Source organism: Vidua macroura, chromosome 18 (genome assembly GCF_024509145.1).
Source record: "Vidua macroura isolate BioBank_ID:100142 chromosome 18, ASM2450914v1, whole genome shotgun sequence".
NCBI lineage: Eukaryota > Metazoa > Chordata > Aves > Passeriformes > Viduidae > Vidua > Vidua macroura.
In genome coordinates this window covers 11361601-11381606 of record NC_071588.1, presented here as the reverse complement: position 1 = coordinate 11381606, position 20006 = coordinate 11361601, and the positions used below count along the sequence as shown (strand labels likewise).

General features: G+C 40.4%; 1 protein-coding gene and 1 long non-coding RNA gene across 2 annotated transcripts in view; one reads left to right on the top strand and one right to left on the bottom strand.

Moving 5' to 3' along the window:
* Nucleotides 1–11155, bottom strand: part of SLC5A1 (solute carrier family 5 member 1) — a 42441-nt gene extending 31286 nt beyond the window's left edge. The window contains exons 1-2 of the mRNA XM_053994046.1: nucleotides 11079–11155; nucleotides 5279–5414 (exon numbers count right to left, since the gene is read on the bottom strand). The gene's annotated coding sequence lies outside the window, so the exon portion shown is untranslated. The remainder of the gene's footprint in view (nucleotides 1–5278; nucleotides 5415–11078) is intronic.
* A 1612-nt stretch (nucleotides 11156–12767) lies between these two features.
* On the top strand, nucleotides 12768–13420 carry LOC128816132 (uncharacterized). The gene is made up of 3 exons (XR_008439800.1): nucleotides 12768–12811; nucleotides 12974–13120; nucleotides 13263–13420. It is a non-coding gene; the product is annotated as an uncharacterized LOC128816132 (long non-coding RNA).
* The last annotated feature ends 6586 nt before the right edge of the window (nucleotides 13421–20006 follow it).

The following is a 20006-nucleotide window of genomic DNA, read 5'->3' as shown; positions in this document are numbered from 1 at the left end:
TGTATCAGAACATCAGGACACGCTGAGAGATGACCCATGGATGGGTGGGGATGTTTCCGGGATGTTGACTGAGGCACAAGTCGGTCGCTTACATTTTTAGGTGAGTGTTTACTGGCAGCAGAACATCAAAACCCTCCTACCTGCTCTTCACAGGTGCAGAGAGATCTATTTCCTCACATCGTGATGTAAGGAGCTACACCGAGACAGACAAACTGATAATTAAATATGATCGTCTCTCCACGGGAAGGGAACTCTTCAACACGTCTGTAGCTGTTGCTGAGGCGAGCCAGCTCCCCCAGCTGCGGCACAGCTAACCCCGGCGGCAGGCAGGCGCTGATGTTGGAAACGTCACGTTTCAGCCCGTGCCCAGAGCGCTGCTCATCTGCGGCGGTGCTCAAAGCAGAGGCAGCAGGCGAGGACCAGCAGCATTCCCAAAGTTAGAGCCACCTGGCCCTTTGTTCCAGGAGCACAGAGGCTGATTGCGCCTAAGAATGCACCACTCAGGCACAAGGGGGAGAATATTTAGGAATACACTGGCTTCAAAAGCCGTATCTTTGCTTTTATCTGTGAGCTGCAAACGGCAGAAAGCCCGACTGACTGGACGAGCCGGTATTCCCCAAACCGCTACAGAAGCGAGGGAATACGGGGGGTGACAGTGGGACTCACTTATGGATGTTCTCCACCAGAAGAAATGTTCTTCAGGGAGAAAACCTCCTGGAGCAGTTCTGTGCTTTCCTGCCATCCCAGGATTTCCATAAAGCAACTAAAAATTCAGCGTTGTATCCTTTTTACTTTCTCTTCAGTGGTGCCAGGCTCTTGCTCCAAGATTTGATACAAAATTATCATTTGTACCCAAACCAGTCATTACAGCAACATTTTTCATCCATCCAATCCATGAAACAATCTATAGCTACAGCCTAGCATAACATTTACTATCATACACCACATTATTCAGCTCAGCAATGTTAAATGGAAACAATGACACATCCATATATAGAGTAATTATACCAATCCTAAAGGAACAGAGAGAAATCCCTGGAATGCTTTTCATTTTTCCCTTGCTCCCCACCCCCTTCAAAAAAAACCTCATAAAAGTCATCTTGGTTTTATGGGGACTCCACATCTGCAGTTTACTTCTTTAAAGCCAGAGAAGGATACTATTAACAATTAGGAGTGGGAACAGTTTTAGGAGCAGAACATAACAACTTCACCTATTTTTCAAATAACACTGCTGAAAGGAAAAGCTCCTGTGGGCTTGGGTAGCTCTGACAGCCTGTTTAGCTGCCAGGAAGCTCAGGGCCCAGCAGGATCTGGGATGGATCCACAGGACAGGTCTTAACTACATCCAGCTTGTTCAGCAGCTGCACTTGTTCTGTTCTTGTCCCCACAGTAGTAATCCCTATGCTTTTCCCCCATACACACAAAATCCAACGTGGGTCTATCAGAAACAAGGCTCATGGAATAAAGCTCTGGACAGCCTAGCTCAGAGCACAGGTTTGGGAGTGTGAGCAGGGTGGTAGCTGGCAGGAAGATTAGCACTGATGACAGGTTCCTTGTACCTGCTTGCAGAGGGAGAAGGCGGGGAGCTTTGAAAAGGCCGGTACTTTCACAACCCTGCAGGTGTGAACTGCGGTGATTCAGCTGCAGTTGCACCGTGTAGAACACTATGTTTAAGAAGGGTGTGTAAAATTTGGAACGTATTTTTCAGCATCAATTAAGACGTTTCCCATCATCAGGACATTGCTTACTGAAAACTGTGTTGAGGACTATAAGACTGACCTGTGCAGATCAGGGGGAGGACTGGAGTCACCCCAGGCAAGAATGCAGCTTCCAACACCACCCAGACAGATCACACGCAGAGGGAATACATCCCACTGGAATACAAGCTCATAATCTGCTCTGAGAGATCTGTCCCAGAAGAGCAAAAGTCTCTTCTAACTCCTCAAATGTTGGTCCTCCCTTAAGCTCATGCAAAAGAAGAGTAAATGTTTAGGGAACATCATGCAAAGATCGCAGATAGAATGGGAGATGCACATTCCAGAACACTCTGGGTGTAGCCCAGAGGGACAGTTAAGAGTTTGATCTTCCATTTGTGCTCGCAGATAAAATTTGATTGCAATACTTTAGACAGCAAACAATTCACACATTAATTTAAAAAAAAATAATTTGATGACAATACCAGTGAGGCCCTTTCAGTTGTCAGAAAAATAGCACATGTGTTTGCTGAAAAACTGTATATTTGTAACTTTTTAGGTTTTTTTCCACATCCTGAAACATTCATTTTTATACTATATTGCCACTTTCAAAAATTCTGAGAGATTTCCTATCTATCAGTAATAGGAGTTTCAATAAGAAAGCTGAGTATCCAAATTAGGAAACATATAAAAAGCTACTTTTACATGTTCATACATTAGAAATTACCTCACTTGACTGAAATAGTACTTAAATTGCACTTTCTCCAAGGAGATCACAAGGGGTAGAGAATAATAATCATTGTTGTACAATCACAGGACACCAAAGTGATTTAGAATGGCTATTATTTTACTACTTGTTAATGATTCCTCAAGAGTCCAGAACAACTGGCAGTAAGAGAAAGGAGACTTATTTTACCATGTAAGACTTTTCACCACAATGAGATGCTTCAGTGAATCCACCACAGCCTCAGACCATGTTAGAGCCGAGGTGACCTTTATGAGCAAATCACTGTTAAATAACATCCATCAAGACAAACTTCTTCAACATTTTGGGCACAGGAGGGGACACCTTCACTGCCAGAGCAGTAAAGGTAACTCCCTACAGCTGCACAAGGGAAGCCTGCTACTAATACTTGTGCATCCATAACAACAGGCCAAGAAATTCCCACATGGCTGGGGTGACCTCCCAGATTGTGGTGGCAGATTTGAAATCCCAAACTGCTTGAATATAGTGCAGTGCAGTCCCAGGTTTCAAGGCTTCCCTTCTCACTGCTTAGTCCCTGCTCCATGCTGGTTGCTGTTTTGCCAAACAAGCACTGGAGTCCCCACCAGGAACAGAAATGTTGTCTCTCCCAGTCTCAGGATGCTTTTTGCCACAGCCTGGCATATTGTGTTTGAATGGGAGATCAGAAATGGTACAGTATCCCAGCACTCATGAGGCTCAAGTGTCCTTGCAGTAGCTCTGTGTTTTCCCAGACACTGAACTTGGAAAAAAGCGAATATCAAAGAACAAACTTCTCCACAAACTTCTGCGTTATACAATTGTCCTGATTTCCTGCTTTGCAGAGGAAAACACATGGATATCAGGACACAGATCATTTGAGGACATCCTTTTGTACACTGTGCTAACAGCCAGCACTGACACTGCAACAGCAATGTCTGCACTGGCAGAGCACAGGCAGCAGGTAGGGCAGGGAGCCCTGCTCGTCCTTGTGAGGCAGCACCTGGGACACCGTGTCCCACCCTGGGCTTTTTGTCACCCAGGTGATACTGATAACCTGCAGAGAGCTCAGGGAAGGGTCACTAAATAGTGAAGTGCCTGCACCACGTGGCATGTGAGGAGAGGCTGAGGGGCTGAGTGTGTTTAGCCTCAAGAAGAGAAGGTTTGGGAAAGGAATCCAGCTGTAGTAATCAAACATTTAAAGGGTAATTACATGTAAGATAAAGACACTTCTTAGAGGCAACAGTGCAAGGGCAAGAAGCAGTGGTCAGATTGGGGCAGGAAAAATCACGAGTGGCTATAGAAGAGAAAAAATTCAGTGTAAGTGCTCAAGTCCTGAAATAGGTTGTCTAGAAAGACAGAAATCTCTGTTCCTGGCAGTTTTCAAAATCTGATCAGACAAAGCCCTGAGCAATTGATCTAGCTTTGAAGGTAGCCTTGCCCTTCATGTTCTCTGGAGGCACACTTCAAACTAAGTTATGTTATCTGGAGATCCCTGACACGTTTCCTTTTCTTTAAATCTACCCTGCTGTACAAGGCTGTTTGACAAGCTCATCTCTGCACTCAGGTCTGCTAGCACAGGCTCACAAGTCAGAGATTTGACAAACTGTAATTCTTACAATTATGGAGCTCAAAAACTCAATAGTGCCATATACTCATTTTTTACTAATCACTCACTGCCAAATCCTTGAGGTTGTTATCAGGCAAAGGCCCATCAAACCCTGGAGAAAGCAGAGTGCACCTCAGAGCCCAACTTCACTGTGACTAGTCTGAGCAAAACAAAACTGCATGTGAGCTGAAACCACACCAGGCCTGTGGGGGCAAAGTCTGGGAGCTCCTAACCACCGTTTGTCCAGTTCATACACAGATCTCTCCAGAGCTGCAGGAGAGGTGCCCAAATAACTTTGGGAAAAGCTGGCAATGGACTTCATCAACTGACTGTAACTGATTTATTCCACTAAATTGCTGATGGATGACTTGCAGATGGAGGCTACATATCCCAGTGATTCATAAGCCTTACCCCACTACAGTAAATTCAGCACTTTTCCCAGACAGCAATGTTAATTCTGCTCTCAAATTCAGAAGTGATGGTTCAAAACTGGTGGAATGGCTGAGAATAAAGTGCAGTAATGACCCTGAGTTCACTTTGGCTTCTTGATCCCAAAGTTGAACATGCATGACTACAAAGTGTCAACAATAACTCAGGCCAGCCTTGGGATCCTGACTGTGGCCCTGGACAGCACTTGAGAGTGGCAACCAATAGCTTAGACCAGGCAAAAACTGAGCCACATTCACTTTACTCCTAATTTTTTTTTTCCTAGAAATATTTCCTAGAACACAAGTACATTGGAATTTTGGCACAGAACACCCGTGTAGCCACAGTGGATTCTTCACAAGAAATTCCTAAGTACTTTGCAGTATTAGGATGAAAAAAAATTAATGAATCCAATTCAATTCTTAAAAAGAGAAGGATGAAGAGGAAGAATATAGCTTACAGATTTTAAGAACAAATTGAGAATGACCAAAACAACCAAAAAATTTTAAAATGCTATCTATAAGCACAATTCATGTTAAACCCATTGTGAGTTAGCTAATTATAACAGAATACACACACTGAATCCAGAGAAGTAAAAATTAAAATTACTAAGATATTAAATCTGAAACCAATACAAAATACTTCACTTTTTCCTTTCCCAAGCCTAATTTTTTATTTTCATATTCCAAATAGACCTGTTGGAAAATGCAGGCCTGATCCTTCCCTGCTTAGCAAAGACTTGTCTTTGATGTGACTGATAATGACCAGTAACAGGAGTGGGACAAACAGGTGCTCAGTGCCTCATGAACACAAGAGATGAAAACATACCCAGTCCTGCACTCTCCTCACTCCGGCCGTACTTCGAGCTCAGTGAATTGCAATTCCTCGTCTCCCTCCTCGTTCCCAGTTATGTCACATCCATTAGCTGGAGACTGCAAGGCTGTTTCATGGAGGTTTCGTGGCACTAATGGGGAAAGTAGATGTTAATAGCTAAAATTTTGTTTTTATGAATTACGTTCCTAGGGCTTAATGGCTTATGTTTCCTTGGCAACAAACATATGTGCTTTTTAATAAGGTTTGTACATGAGCTTTGTACAGGACCATGCCAGAGGTCCCTGCTGATAAGGTTTCTAAAACATTATGAATTCAGAAGAGTGGATCTACCCTTTGACAAAGCAAGGACCACACTGGCAGAAGAGCAAGAGCCTTCCCTAGTCTTTATAAAAGTGCTCCAACTGCAGGCTCCTGTTTTTATTATCTAAGTCCTTATTCATGCAAAGACCATCTTCACTTTTTTACATCAGTAAATTTCATTAACTCCCTGGTTATCCACTTAAATATTCTACATTAAAAAAAAAAAAACAAAAAAAACAAAAAAAAAACAAAAAAAAAAAAACAAAAAAAAAAACAAAACAAAAAAAAAAAAAAAAAACAACAACAAAAAAAAAACCAGAATGATATCCCAGGAATTAAATTTGTAAGGCTGCACTGTGGTTTATCCCGAAGAAGCCTTGGAGAAAAAACAAGTTACTTATTTCACGTTTTTCTATGGAACAACTTGTTACAGGAAATAGGCTGCAATCTGTTACAGAACTTCAGCATGCTTTGTGATCCACAAGAGGGTATCCCAGATCCACAGAAAAGAAATCCTAAACTACACAAACTGTACTGGTGAAAAAACAGGCTTGTGGTGAATATGCACAGGCACAGCTAACTCCTATGGCCGAAGTCAGCAGAGATCATCACAGTGCCACTCTTAAGCACTTCTAACATGTTGTATCACTACAAATGGAAAAGCTCCATGTACAAGTCTGGAAAGGTTTAGTGATAGGAGATGAAGAATTCTTTTTTTTTTTTTTTTTGTATCACATCCATGGAAAAAGTAACACAGTCAACACCACATAAATCTTGGCTGGCTCCAACCTTCTAACTCTGAAAACAGCAAAGGTAAAAGGGGTGGAACACTGAACCTCTAACACAAAGTACCAGGTAATTAACTCATTTATATTCTTAGACTGTCATTCACATAGTAGCTAAAGCAAGTAGTGAAGAGTACAATCATGTGATCCACAAGCACCTTAAAACATTTACTAACCAGTAATGCATGCAGTGCTCAGAGTTAAGGGAGGCTGACATCCACTGGCATCAGCACCAAAAATAAGAGGAAAGTTACAGTCAGTGCTCATCTGTTTGGCTTATTTATTAAAGCAAGCAGAAACTTAGAAAGAAACAATTCCAAACATGGAAAAAGAGTGTTCTACTGTTGCATCTGAAGCAAGAAACACAACAAAAGGATCATTAAACACGTGGAAACAAGATCTAATAGATAGGGAGGAAAAAATAAGGTGGAAAGAACACCAGAATTTACAATGGAATAATTAGAGAGACAATCAGTGAGAGATATCTTGCAAATCAGACTGAGCAGAATTGATATTAATAGATAAGGTGTGCACTGAATCAGTACAAGTGGCACAGGGAAGGAAAGAAGGCAGCAAAACTGTTACATCAGGCAAGTTTGTGTAGGCAGAGAACCCTGTCTTGTTTCTCTGCCATTGGGCTCCATCAGTGCAATCAGGAGTCCCCAGCTGCTTCTGCACCAAGCTGAGCATCACTGAACATTTAGAATGTTACAACAAAACTGCCTCAGTTTGCTGCTTCCCAAGATGGAATAGAATGAGATTGAAAACCAGCCCTGACACCACACAACAGAGCACCCCCAGCCTGTGCCAACCCTGCCAGAGCTCCAGAAGCATTTGGAGAACACACATAGGCACAGGGTAGGATTCTTGGGGTGTCTTGTGCAGGGTCAGGACTTTGAATCAATGATCCTTGTGGGTCCATTCCAGCTCAGGATGTTCTATAACCACAAAGGTGTAGAGAAGACAACATCTAGAAAGCTTGCAAACAGGTACATCAGCCACAGTTTCACCTGTGAATGTTGCTGACATCATTCAAACACTGGAAAAAAAGTCATTATTCCCAGCTGAACAAAACATCCAAGGCATAGCAACTCCCTGCTTCAGAAGAGAATTGCTCTCTGCCCCATCAATGACACAAAGGATGAGGCAGTCACAAACCACCAGCTGCAATGCCATTCTCCAGGAACTGAAAAGTAAATTGATTCTCATGACTCAACTGCTCAAATCAATACTCACCCTCCCCCACCTCCTGTACACACACAGACCTTTTTCTTCCTTTAAAATAAACAATATCATCTCCAAAGTTAAGGAGCCTTACTGTGCTTAATGTGCTGTAAATACACTTTTCAGGGGAAAACATTCTCTGTCTATTACTTTATCCAATGAAAAATTTGTCATCAGTTCTTGTGAATCTGATCACTGACAACCAGGGTGTGACAATTTTGCATTCATGTTCTTCACCTGCTGGAACTGGTTCTGAAATTTTATGGCAATTTATGATTTGAATGATGTCCATCAACACAACATCCCAGTATCTAGGTTTACAATCCTACATGAAGCACATAAAAAACGTAATTTCCTTGGGATATGGCACTGTCCAAAGCTATGACATCATGCAAGAGGCAATTAAGGCCACTTAAAGTAGATTTTAATGAAAATTAAGAATTGACAATTGGCTAAATACTAAATCATTAATAACTTCTTGAGAAAACAGTTTGAAGCAGCAAGAGCAAATGCATCCATTAACAAGGAGAGTAAGTAGCTTAATCTCAGTTCACAGGTAATAAAAAGAAATTCAAGCCCTTTGTGCAGACTTGCAGGTGTGAGTTACAGCCTGCTAAGGTATGTGAGCCATAAAGATACTGACAGGCAAAAGACTCTGAGGCACAGACATCAGCAATGGAATGTGCTCCTGCATGGGCACTCGGGGAAAATGCCTTTATTTGCATATATAACATGATGATGGACAGCCTGGGTTTTATTTTTTTTTAAATCCAAGAAAATCCTCTTTATTAAATTACTACCAATGGCAGCTTCAGATATTATTGCTCCTGCAAGTGAGGTAACAACACAAGGAAAATAATAACTGCCTAAGCTTTTGCCTCTGGGTTCCATGTGATTTTTTAAATTGCACATCCAGTTCAATTAATCCTATTCAAACATAGTTTCTGATGGATGCTAAGGTAAATAGTAGCTATTTGTCCACACAAACTATGGATTTGGGACCTAGACTGTAGTGCTCCTACCATTCACAAATTTGTTTCTCACATTTGCAACACCCAGAGCAGAATATTTGCTGCCTAGAGCTACTGAGCTCTTTATTTTCCAAAAAGCCCAAACCCACACACATATGGGATCAATTTACTTAAAAAATATATAAGTGTCATCAGTGAAAGACATCTTGAATTATTTCTCCTTAGCAGTAGAAGAACAACAGAAACAAATCTAAAGTCTGTATTTCCTACACCTCTCATCATTTTAAAAACATTAAGTCTCTAAAATCCATCTCTTTTTTTGGTGTTTGACCCTAATTCCAAGTCCTTAAAGCTAAGGGCACTTGGTGGTCCTTGCACAGCCAAGTCCAACATCCCAATGACAACTGCCCTGTGGAGCCCAAAGATGTGAAGGAGATGGAGCTGATGTGTTCCACGGGGTTGGCTCTTGAAGGTCATCTCAAACTTTCACATGTACAATGGATAATTTTTATCAAGTGAGCTATCAAGTGATCATCCTTTGGATGGGGGCAAAGTGTTCTGACTTTCTTCTTTATTGTTCCTTTTATAGTTTATTGAATTAATATATTTAAATAAATATAAATAAATATATCTCACTATGTCATCTTCATATAGGATTATATTATATATAAGAATCTACATCTTTATTGCTTCCTCTAAAATGATCCTGAACTAATACATCTAATCTTATATATAAGCATATAAATTTTATATATAATTTATAATTTACTTTATATCTAATTTTATATCTATAAAGTTAAAATTTTTATCTAACATAAGAATGCTGTATTTATTTGTAATGTCACTGTATCAAGTCCAAAGGTGTTATGATATCATTACTTTTAACAACACTATCATAAAAAACAAGTAACACAGAACAAATTTTTCTCCACAAATTTTATGGTTTGGGGTGGGGCTTTTTTATTTGCACACTTTTCCTGCACAACCTAATAAGAATAAAAAGATAATGCAAAGGTAAAGTAACCATCCCATACTGTTCTTTCAATAAATCAATGGATTTGCAGGAAAAAATGAGCAAATGACTCATTAAGGAGAGAAAGGTGGGCTGGGAAGTACTCTGTTTGCTGGGCTACAGTGTCTCCAGACACAAGCTTTATTCAACGTTCTCAAGTTTGTTGCAAAACAAGTTAATTCCACAATTCAAAAAAAAAGTTTTGGGAGCACAGATCCTGATGTCCAGTGGCAGTGTAAATAATACTGAGTGAACTTTCTAGTCCCAGTACAGAAATCCATCCTGTCCCAATGGGTATCTGCCCCATCCTGCTTGGCCATGAAGTGCAAAGGGACAGTCCTGCAGCCTCTGCAGTCTCTCAGTGAAAGCACCAGTTTGAGTCACAAAATCACCCACTAGGAAGATGTTTGTAGAATCTTTAGTACTAAATCTAAAGTACTTTAACTTCTATTACTACTGTGTAAGTTATGATATTTTAGAATAAAAAATAAGAGTACTGATTCCAGGTAGGCAGAGAGTTACATCTTTTAGGTGTAAAGCTATAGAGCACCTAAGTGATTTGTGTTAGCTGCTTAAAATCCCAGAAGAACTTGTTTTCTTATAGTAACTAATGATGACTAAATCCTTGGGGGTTTAATGAGCAAGATTTTATTTCTCTGAGTACAGAGTGAATACTGTGCAAACAAACTTCTCCAGCAGATGGAAGCATTAGTCAGCAAAAGCTGAGCTCTCACAGGCCTGTCTGTAGGTGTCGTGCAGCACCACAAACCTCCACTGCTACTCACAGAACTTCACCATGTACAAACCCCAAGTGCTTCACACTAGAGGAAAACAAATCTGTAATTCTGTACCACTTGAGATCTCCAGTATTGCTATAGCATAGCATAAAATTGTTATTTAAATATTTACAGAAACCTGACATTGGTGAAAGTCCAGAGACAGGAAAAGCTGGAGTATGAATCATAAAAATGTGGATTTCACGTAAAATTTACCAAAACCCCATAAGCTCTACCAACCTTTTCCCACACCTCCCTGACAGTTAAACAAACACAGTCTAGTTTCTTGCTTGCTTTCTCATATTTTACCAGTAAATGTCATCCAAACATAAATGTTTAAAATGTACTTAAATACAATAACCTCAAATTGCCAGGTAGAATGTTGAAATAAAACAAACTCAAGTTCAGGGGTCATTCTGAAGCTCAGTTAACAGAAAAAGTAACACAAGTGGCCATTAACAGCAGGGTCAAATATCCCTCCAATTACAGATTCAGCAACATCCCAGACTAGTACCTGCAAGGCTGTTCCAGTCCATTAAATCCCAGGAAAGGCCATGAATACTGACATATTTTACAGTGATGCAAGTCCCTTGGCTCACCATGAACAGAACAGCCTGATTTGCAAACCCCACCATAGCATGTCAAGTAACTAAACACTGTTTTCAAAGTAAAATTTGGATTTACACACAGATCTGAAGCACAAGCAAGTGGTTATTCATGTCTCACCTGATTGTTGGGAAGACCTGAGCACTGACTGGCTGCTGCTTTCCCCCTCTGTGAGCTGTTTTGTTCCTTGACATCTGATCAAAATGACATTAAATTATTTCAGGTATGAAGCAGAACTTTCTTTTACAGTTACCCTGGCACAAAGACTGAGATTGCTTTGTTCAATATGCTGAACAAATAAACAGTCAATCAAACAGTACTTGTAAAGCATAAGGAGGGAAATCCAAAATAAACAAACATCAAAAACCCCCAATCTCTATCCCCTTTCTTCTCCCCATACCTAAGTGGAAATTCTGTCCCCTGCCCAATGAATTTACATTCTCTCTTCTGGATTTTCCTCCTAGTTCTGCCAGAGCTGAGCTGCTACCCCCATTCCAGCATCCTCCCAATATTTCAGGAGCCCTGGATTTCAGTCAATAGTTCAGGTGCCCCTAAATTCCTCAGTTACCTGGCCTGACATCAGCACACTCCATGGCTTCTTTGACTGCATTCCTGTTTGCAGCTCCACAATAACTGTAAGAATTTTGATTTTCAGCCTGGAGATGACTGCACACAGTGGGGCCAAAGAATGGCTCATTCCATGAACTTCAGTGGGAAGTTTGTAACTAGTTTCTAGTGAACTCCAGAGCATCTGCAGGGGTACTGAGAGCAGGGACTTTATTTGACATGTGGAGGCAGTCATACACACATGCACGACTTGACTAATATGCCCTAGACATGAAATCGCAATTGCAGAAAGCTTGGAGAAGCTATTTTCATAAAAAAATGTTCTTATCCACAGAGCAATTGCATGGATGTTTATGTACATACACAAATGCTGACAGAGATACAGATCTGCACATCACAAACAGTGCTAACCACTGTTTACATCCCCACATCCTTACAGGAATCACACACACTCACTAAACTTGTTCTTCAGTACCTTTCTCATCTCTAATAGCTGCCTCCTCCCTTTTATTTAACCTCTGCTTCACCTCTCACATAGGATGTTTCTGGGAACTGCTGGAATTATTAAAACAAGACAGGGACATGTCAGCAATGATGAAATAGAAATTGGGAAAGGTAGGAAAGAAGTGGAAAATAAATTACAGGCATGCAGGAAGCCTGGTGCAGATGCAGCAAGCTCAGGCTGTGACATTCACTGTTACAGCACCTCTGATGTCTGCTGGGATAAATACTGGGCTGGGCTATTTATCTCAGAAACCAAGGGAACCAAAGAGGAAAAAACAAAGAGCAACAGAAACTGCAATCCCATCTTATGCAGAACCACAGGACAACACAGCTTTTCTCCATTTTAGTACGGTTTGATGTTCACACTAACATTCAACAGTAGAAACAGGTGGGCAAGATCCCAGAGACCAATGGAAACAGCCCAGCCAGAGAAGTTACAGGACATAAAGAAATGGGGTCTGTGAGTCACAGGCAGCCCTCCCTGGAATATAAAAATAGAAATAAAAGTCTCTTCTTTATTCCAGTTTATGGGAACATTTCCTGGCACCCATCAGATGACAGACCCTCTTTCCCAGTTACCTCAGCCAACTCAGTAACCATGGCAACTGCCTCCAGTGCAATGACATCATATGGTTTCCTAGGCAACCGTTCCCAGTGCAGTGATGTCATGTGGTCACCATGGCAATGCTCCATGAGGCCAGGAAGAAAGTAATTTAAGTGGGAAGATAGGTCAGAAAGGACAAAAGAGGGCTCAGGGAAGAGCAGGATAAAAGATACTTGTGGTAAAAATATGAACTTTGTAACAAGGATAGATGCAAGGAAAAGGAATGGATGGACAGATTGAAGGACAGACAGAAGACAAAAGAGAAGAAATTTTAAGTAATTTTAACTACCTTTTGTTTTTGAAAAAATCTTAATTCTCTAATCTCTAATACATTATTTAGGTCAGAGATTCTGAATCAAAGCATGCATGGTCACAGGAAGTTTAAGCATGGTTCAAACACTGATTTACTGGAGGGACTTCTGACAATCCAGAAGAAACTGTCAGAAATCTCCAGAGAGACACTGAGGGAAATCTATAGAATATATAGGTACATTTTCTAATATATTTCCATTCTCTGGCTGATTACCCAGAGCTCTGTCACAGCAATGCCAATAACCAGGTGTTGCTGCCACACCTGTACAGGGCTTGAGGAGAAGATTCATTTGCCCTCTTCCTTCTGCTCTTTGTAGTTGAAGCCACAATAATAAGAACCTGGCCAGCTGATGGATGAAAATGTGTTTTCCTTCTACTGAAATCTCCTTCAGATCCTCATCAAGATGGAAGAGTGTCCCTTCTTTTTAATTTTCTAGATCTTCTTCCAATTCTGTTAAACTCCCAAATATTTGAATTTACGGAGTACAAATATCCTTTCTACATTCAATCCTGTTTTAGCTCTGGCAAGTCTCAGCCAGCAGACAATGTTACTGCCAGCTTTATGTTAAATGGCTATAAAACCCCTGGGAAAAAACTTCTTGGCAATAAAAGGCCAGCATTATTGATACACAGTGTTTTATCTATGTGTACAGCCTTGAGTGCAAGATAAAGTAACAAAAAGCTCTGCCTTCTGAGGACAGCCTGCAGGCTAAAAGCTCAGGGCAATGTTCCTGAGAAAGCTTTCAGCTCTATCACACAGCATCCAGCAAGGCATCCTCACATAGTGTGTCTAAAGCAAAACCTTAGTATAGTTTATTCAGCACAATTATTGCCCTCCACCACTCTTTTCAGAAGGAGTTAATGTAGAATCAGATGTAGGGGTTGTGATTGTAACATTGCAGCTCAGCAATGCAGGGTTGCAGCTGGGACATCTTCTACTAAAAGTGACTTGTTTTTTACAGTTGAAGATGAACCTCAGCTGGTCTATTCAGACCAAAACCTCAAATAATGTGAAGCTTAGAAACCTAATTTGAGCATGGCTGTAGATGAGATATTTGTCTCAGACTAACCCACAGAGTTCCTGGCAGCAGTGCCCACCAGCCCAGCTGTCTGTACAGTTCAGCACAAAGGAAAAGAGCACATTCCTATACAAAGGACTTTGTACAGTTTGTCACAAGGAGACATTTTTGTACCTCAAGACCTCATGCAGAGTGTTGCTGTTACTCAGATAGCAGCAATGCATTTAATATGCCAAGCACTTTCCAAATCTCTACAGAGGCAGGCATTAGGGCTCATGAAGTCCAACTCCTTCAGAGCAGCCCACTCAGTAAATCTCCAAGGGGTTTCATTGCAAAACCCTGCAGTCATCAGGTTGGAAATGTTCCAGGTGCTTAATCACACACAGCAGAGTGAGAACTGAGAGAGGGAAGAAAAATTCTCAGAGATAAGCAGTACTAGGAAGGATGTGGTGGCTGAGGGAGAGAAACAGGAAAAGGGGAGGAGGAGGAGAGGAAAGGGAGAATAAATATCTCATGCTGTTGATGAGCAGAAACACAAACACCAGAGACAGACACAAAGAAAGCCAGCAGTGGCTCCCCCAAGTTATTCTTCTGTCCTCATACACTTCCTCCCAAAATCAAAATATATTCATGGAGCAGCCAGTTGCACATCTCACACAAAAATCAGGCTAAGCTGGGCATTCCCATACAATCAACAGGTCTCACAAACCAGTTATGTCTTCATGAAGTTATCAGAATTATTTCTGCAGGGGAGTGGAAGGAAAGCTCGGCAGGGTCAGCACAGAATTAAGGAAAATACCTGCTAGAAGAAAAGAAGTGGGAAATAGGTGGTGAGGACTGTTTTGGTTGTGGGATGGGTTTTTTTCAGGCTGAGCTGTGAGACTGAAATATCTGCATTAAGCTATGCTTCAGGCTGCAGTCTTATTTCAAAAACTAGGAATTTTTAAGAAATGTGGCAAAATACAAAATAATGTCCTTTTTTTGACTTCTGATAAATCTCTTTGGTGAACAATGATATATGACAACATTAAGTAAAACAAAGTGCTGACAATGTACTTAAAAGGGAGAAAGAGGAAAATCTAGAGTAATAACTAATGGCCAAGCAAAAAGAAATCTGCTATAAACTGTGTTGCCTTAAATAATAAAGATTAATATGCACAAATATCTAATTCATTCCCACAATAAGTGCCATGCTTTACAAGTGCACATACAAGTTCTAGGTTAAGAATAAGACAAATTCTGCTCTGATTAATACAAGACAATAAAGACACACATAATAGAAGAAATGGTAACATGTAGCTCACCAATATGGACAAAGTATTATAATGAGAAATAATAGTAAAACTTTGCAGCAGCTATCCCAGAAGCTCTTAAAAGCTTCAGCTCTCAGGCTAGTTAGCCCTAAAAAAAGTAATTGATTTAAAAAAACAAAAGTTGAAATAACTGAGAGAAAAATAAGACCTGTATTCTATTGAGTAAGAAATAAATTGTAAGGTCAGAAAATATATTTATCACGAGGAATCAGAATATAGGTTGAATAAAATATCTCCTGGGTATTCCTTACTTTGTATCAGCCCATCCATCTGCTAATTAGCACCAAGACATTATTGTGATTGTGGTAGGATAACAGGATGAATAATTCATTATACCTTACCCAGAGATCTGGCACTTTAGTGGTTCTTAATCAGTTCCTAATCCAAGGATTCAGCATAATCTTTATGGCAGAATTAACAACATACATACACACATAATGTGTTTAGTAAAAATTTAAAGCAATTGTTTTAAACCAACTAACAATGGGATAATAAGCTCGGCTTCACTAATCTAAAAATAAGTTAATTCTGTCCCCTTTTAGCCTAGGCTCGTGGCCAGTCTCAAAGTGAGGAAGTGTCAGCTGTGGAAACCCAGAGAATGACTCAGCAGTGGTGCCACAGCATGTTCATCTCTGACAAATGTTGGGCTCTGATGATACCAATGACAGAAAAAGTCTGAACTTCCCAATCCTTCCACACCATCTTAGAGCCCAGAGGGGCTTAATAGGACTTGTTTCAGAAGAGGCAAATAGCAGTCCTTAAAAAGCTTGGGGTGGCACAAGAGAGCAGAGATGTCTCTGCCCTTTAAGGATATGCTGGAATCTCACTCACCCCTTGGACAACCAGCCAGCAAACACTTGGAGAGACCTGGGCCATTTCCTGCCAAAGGCAGGCCCAGCCTTCTGCTCCCTGCTCTGGATCTGGGATGCAGTGACAGGAACAGAGATGATTGCTCCAGGGTGGCTCTGGCTGCCTTGGAGACAGGAAGCCTCTACAGATGGTGGCCAGGCTGCCCCAGCACGGTGCCCACACCTTGCATCCCTCTGGGTGGTGCTCTAAGGCCCCACACCCTGGGCAGGTGTGCCACTGGAGTAACTGGGCTGCACCTCACAAATAACCACCTGGGATTTGGCTTTTTTCTGAGAGTCAAAACAAAGAAAACATGGACAAGCACAAGATTTCCCTTGCAGAGAACACGATCCATTTTACTCAGCAGGGAAACCAGTTAATCACTGCCATCCATCTACTTCTCTGCCCTCTGCAAGAGTCAGACGTTCTTTTGTGCTGGAAGGGCACAACAACAGCCACAAAGCCTGTCAGGAAAATGCTGCTCTGCCAACCCCCTGCAACTCCTGCTTCCTTCCAATGTGTGCCTTACGTGCTTGGGAAGGGAATCAATGCTTTTCTGCCATTCCTGCTCTTTCAGTAGCCTCTGCTGGAGAAATCCCTGAATAAAGGACATTCCTCAGATGTTCAAACAAGGATGCAGTTCTCTAAATGCCACAATCTTTATATATAATTACTGCAAATATAATAGGCTTATATTTCTAATAATGTTATGTTTATTATAATTTATAAATAATTATTATATTTAATATTTATAACTGGCAAAACATCACTGAAAGTCATATGGACAGTGTATTTTGATCTATTTCTTCTCTTAGACGTGTTGTTAAACCAATTAATTCTTCAGAGACGGAAGAATTCAACCACTATTAGATTGAGTCCTAAAGTGGAATCGATCACATTATTGAATTATGTGAAAATAGCTCATACTAATTTGAGTATATTACAGTACATAAGTGATTTCTTAATGACTCCCTCCATAAAAAAACATATATATTAACTGCTGAAGTACTCACAGTGCTTTGCCTTGGTGCAATCTGGGGTTTACAAAAACCCAACTGAATGAAAATAATTCATCTGGCTATAATGTTTGAGTTGGGACAGACCAAGCTGGTTCATAATCATTACTTAAAATCATTTAGACTAACATATAAGACAAGTAACAGTGAAGATTCAGAAAAATGTATATACTTGAAGCATATATATATATATATATATATATATATATATATTTAAGTGTATTACTACATTTCTAGTTATTCAATATTAAATCACAATTGGCATATAGGAAAACCATAATAAACACTGTTATTTCTAACAGATGGTTCAATTTCTAACGTAAATTAAAAATTTACCTGGCCTGACCTCAGTGTTCAGAAAATATCTTTGTTTATCTCAGAAATCATTAAGGCTCAGACATGAAACCATCTGCATCTATGGAACTTCAAGTACTGTAGGCTTGTTCAGAACAAGATCTAAACATCCTCTGTCAATTATGTAGATAATCAACTTCACATTCTTCAAAATCTGCCACTCATTTCAAGGAACTGCTTCAATGAACCTAAGATCTATCCAAATAGGTTTCTTGTGTTGTTGAAGTGGTTTAGCCAATTTTCCTCATCAATTATGTTAAATTCATTCAAATGTGTTGTGTGGATAGAATTTCAAAAAACCAAGGATACAAAGCACTGGAATATTTTTCCTGTTTTCTTTCTGTCCTTAAACTCAAATTGGTTTATTGAAAGATTTCCAGTTGGTCCCATGCTGACAGAAAATGTTTTATAATGTAGAACGACATCAGTTTTCACCCTTCTAACTTCCCTTATCACTAAGTCATTCTCTTACATGACTTAAAATACATTTTCTTCAGTGTGAGGTGTACTCACATAATTTTTTTCTAGATTATTATAAAGAAGCCTATTGCAGCTGCTGGAAGAGGCCCTGAGAGTAGGTCAGGGAATCCCCTCATGCTCCTTTGGCAAAAGATTGGGCTCTGGAAGTCAGTCCATCCAACTTAGATGTAGATCACAGGTGTGAGTATTAAGGATGGAAAACCACAGCCTGAAGTTACAGGCGAGGGAAAGGCAATGTGGAAAATCTATTTTCAAACCCATAGTGAGACCCAAGTTGTAATAGAGTGAATGGTTACTTACCAGAGGAACTGTGGTCCTTTGAGATGTGTTATCCATGGACCTCCAATCTCACCTCTCTTCTTAAGGTTTCTGCTTCCCTAGAAGCTTCACATTCTCAGTGCTACTGCTCATGTTGAAGAACAGCCTCTCAGTACATAGTTTAGTGTCCCATAGTATGGGCACACTTTGTTCCAGTGGTTCAATAGGGTGTGGGTGTTTTTGTACTCTGAGAGATGAACACAAGCATTTCTGTGAAACTTGAACACATTTGAGCAGATTAGGACATAGACAGAAAGTATCTCTCTCCCTATAAAGACCTCACAATTAATTTAAGGGCTGACTAAAGCTTACAAGTTCCTTTAACATCACAGAAAATTCTGCTTTACTGTTAGCAGCTGTCAAGTTGCTAAAAATTCAAGGATATACACAGGCCTTGTTAATATTATACCAACACCCTCAGAATGACTGAACCTCTCAACAAAGATTGCCTGTGAAAGACATGAAAATTGTGGTTCTGGGCAAGAGAAATGCTCAGATGGACCCTAACAAAACCCTCACCATGTCAAGAGCAGCAAAGAACCTTTTATGCCTTCAAGGACACAAAGAAGTCCCTCCTGGAGATGGGGGGAAAAGTCACTCAATTTTGAGTCTTTCCATTGGAATTACCCTGCTTCAAACAATGTTGTGAACTTCAACTAAGCACCTCTGGTGAATACATCTGGTGTTTTCAAACAAGAAATTTGGCATAGACTAGGATTTTATTTATTTTAGAGAGCGATAGGCAGAAGACATGACTTGGGAGTCACCTATGAGAAATACCAGTTCCAAAATACCTGAATCCTATGGTCTACTGAAAAATATTGGAATAAACATGTGCTATTCATCAGCTTTGGTTTCCTCCAGATCAATGTAAGGATTACAAAACCGCATTTAGCAATCCCAGGGCCCAGGAAATGAAAAAGCTGCTGAAGTGTAAACAAGGATATGGATTGCACTGGAGCATTTGTTTTCTCGCTCCATAGAAAACTCTCTACTAACTCCTACCAAAACACAACCACAAAAACATGCTCTGCATGTCATTGGCTCATTCACTGACAGCTGGAAAACACGTGAGAAGTATCTGCGTTCCTACTGGGACTCCAGTTCACTGCTACACAGCATCATTCTGCAGAATTGCTTTGCTCTCCACCTGGGATCCTATGCACCAGGGCAACAGCCAACCTGCAGCTGCCTGTCCAGAGATGCCAGACCTGCTGACTCACTTGCAAACTAAATAATGCTCATGGTTTTGTGATAAAGGGTCTGCACAAGACAGTAACTAAAATGAGAAAGGACCCCTTGGCTTTTGAATTAAGAAAAAATACTAATAAAAAAGGTAACAAAAAGACAGGTACTTCTATCAACAGGGAAGTGAAACCTACCAACTGGCAATATTTTATTAACCATCCAGAGCGTTTCTATGTAAAAAGGCAATCTTATGGCCAAGAGTTACCTTGGTTCCACGGGGGTAGTAGGAAGGTGTGTAACTGTATTTTTACCTTTGTCAGATGTTGTGTTACTCTTTCAATTGTTGCCAATTTTACTGCTATAATAAAGCTAGAATTATCTCTAGGATGATAGAATACATAAATGCACACAAACCTACCATTAAAAATTCTAAAACTCTGGATACTTAAAAAGAACCAGTGCACTACTTTTAAAAAATATGTGCAGTCGTTGTGGGTAATTCTGACCAGCAATAATTATTTCTA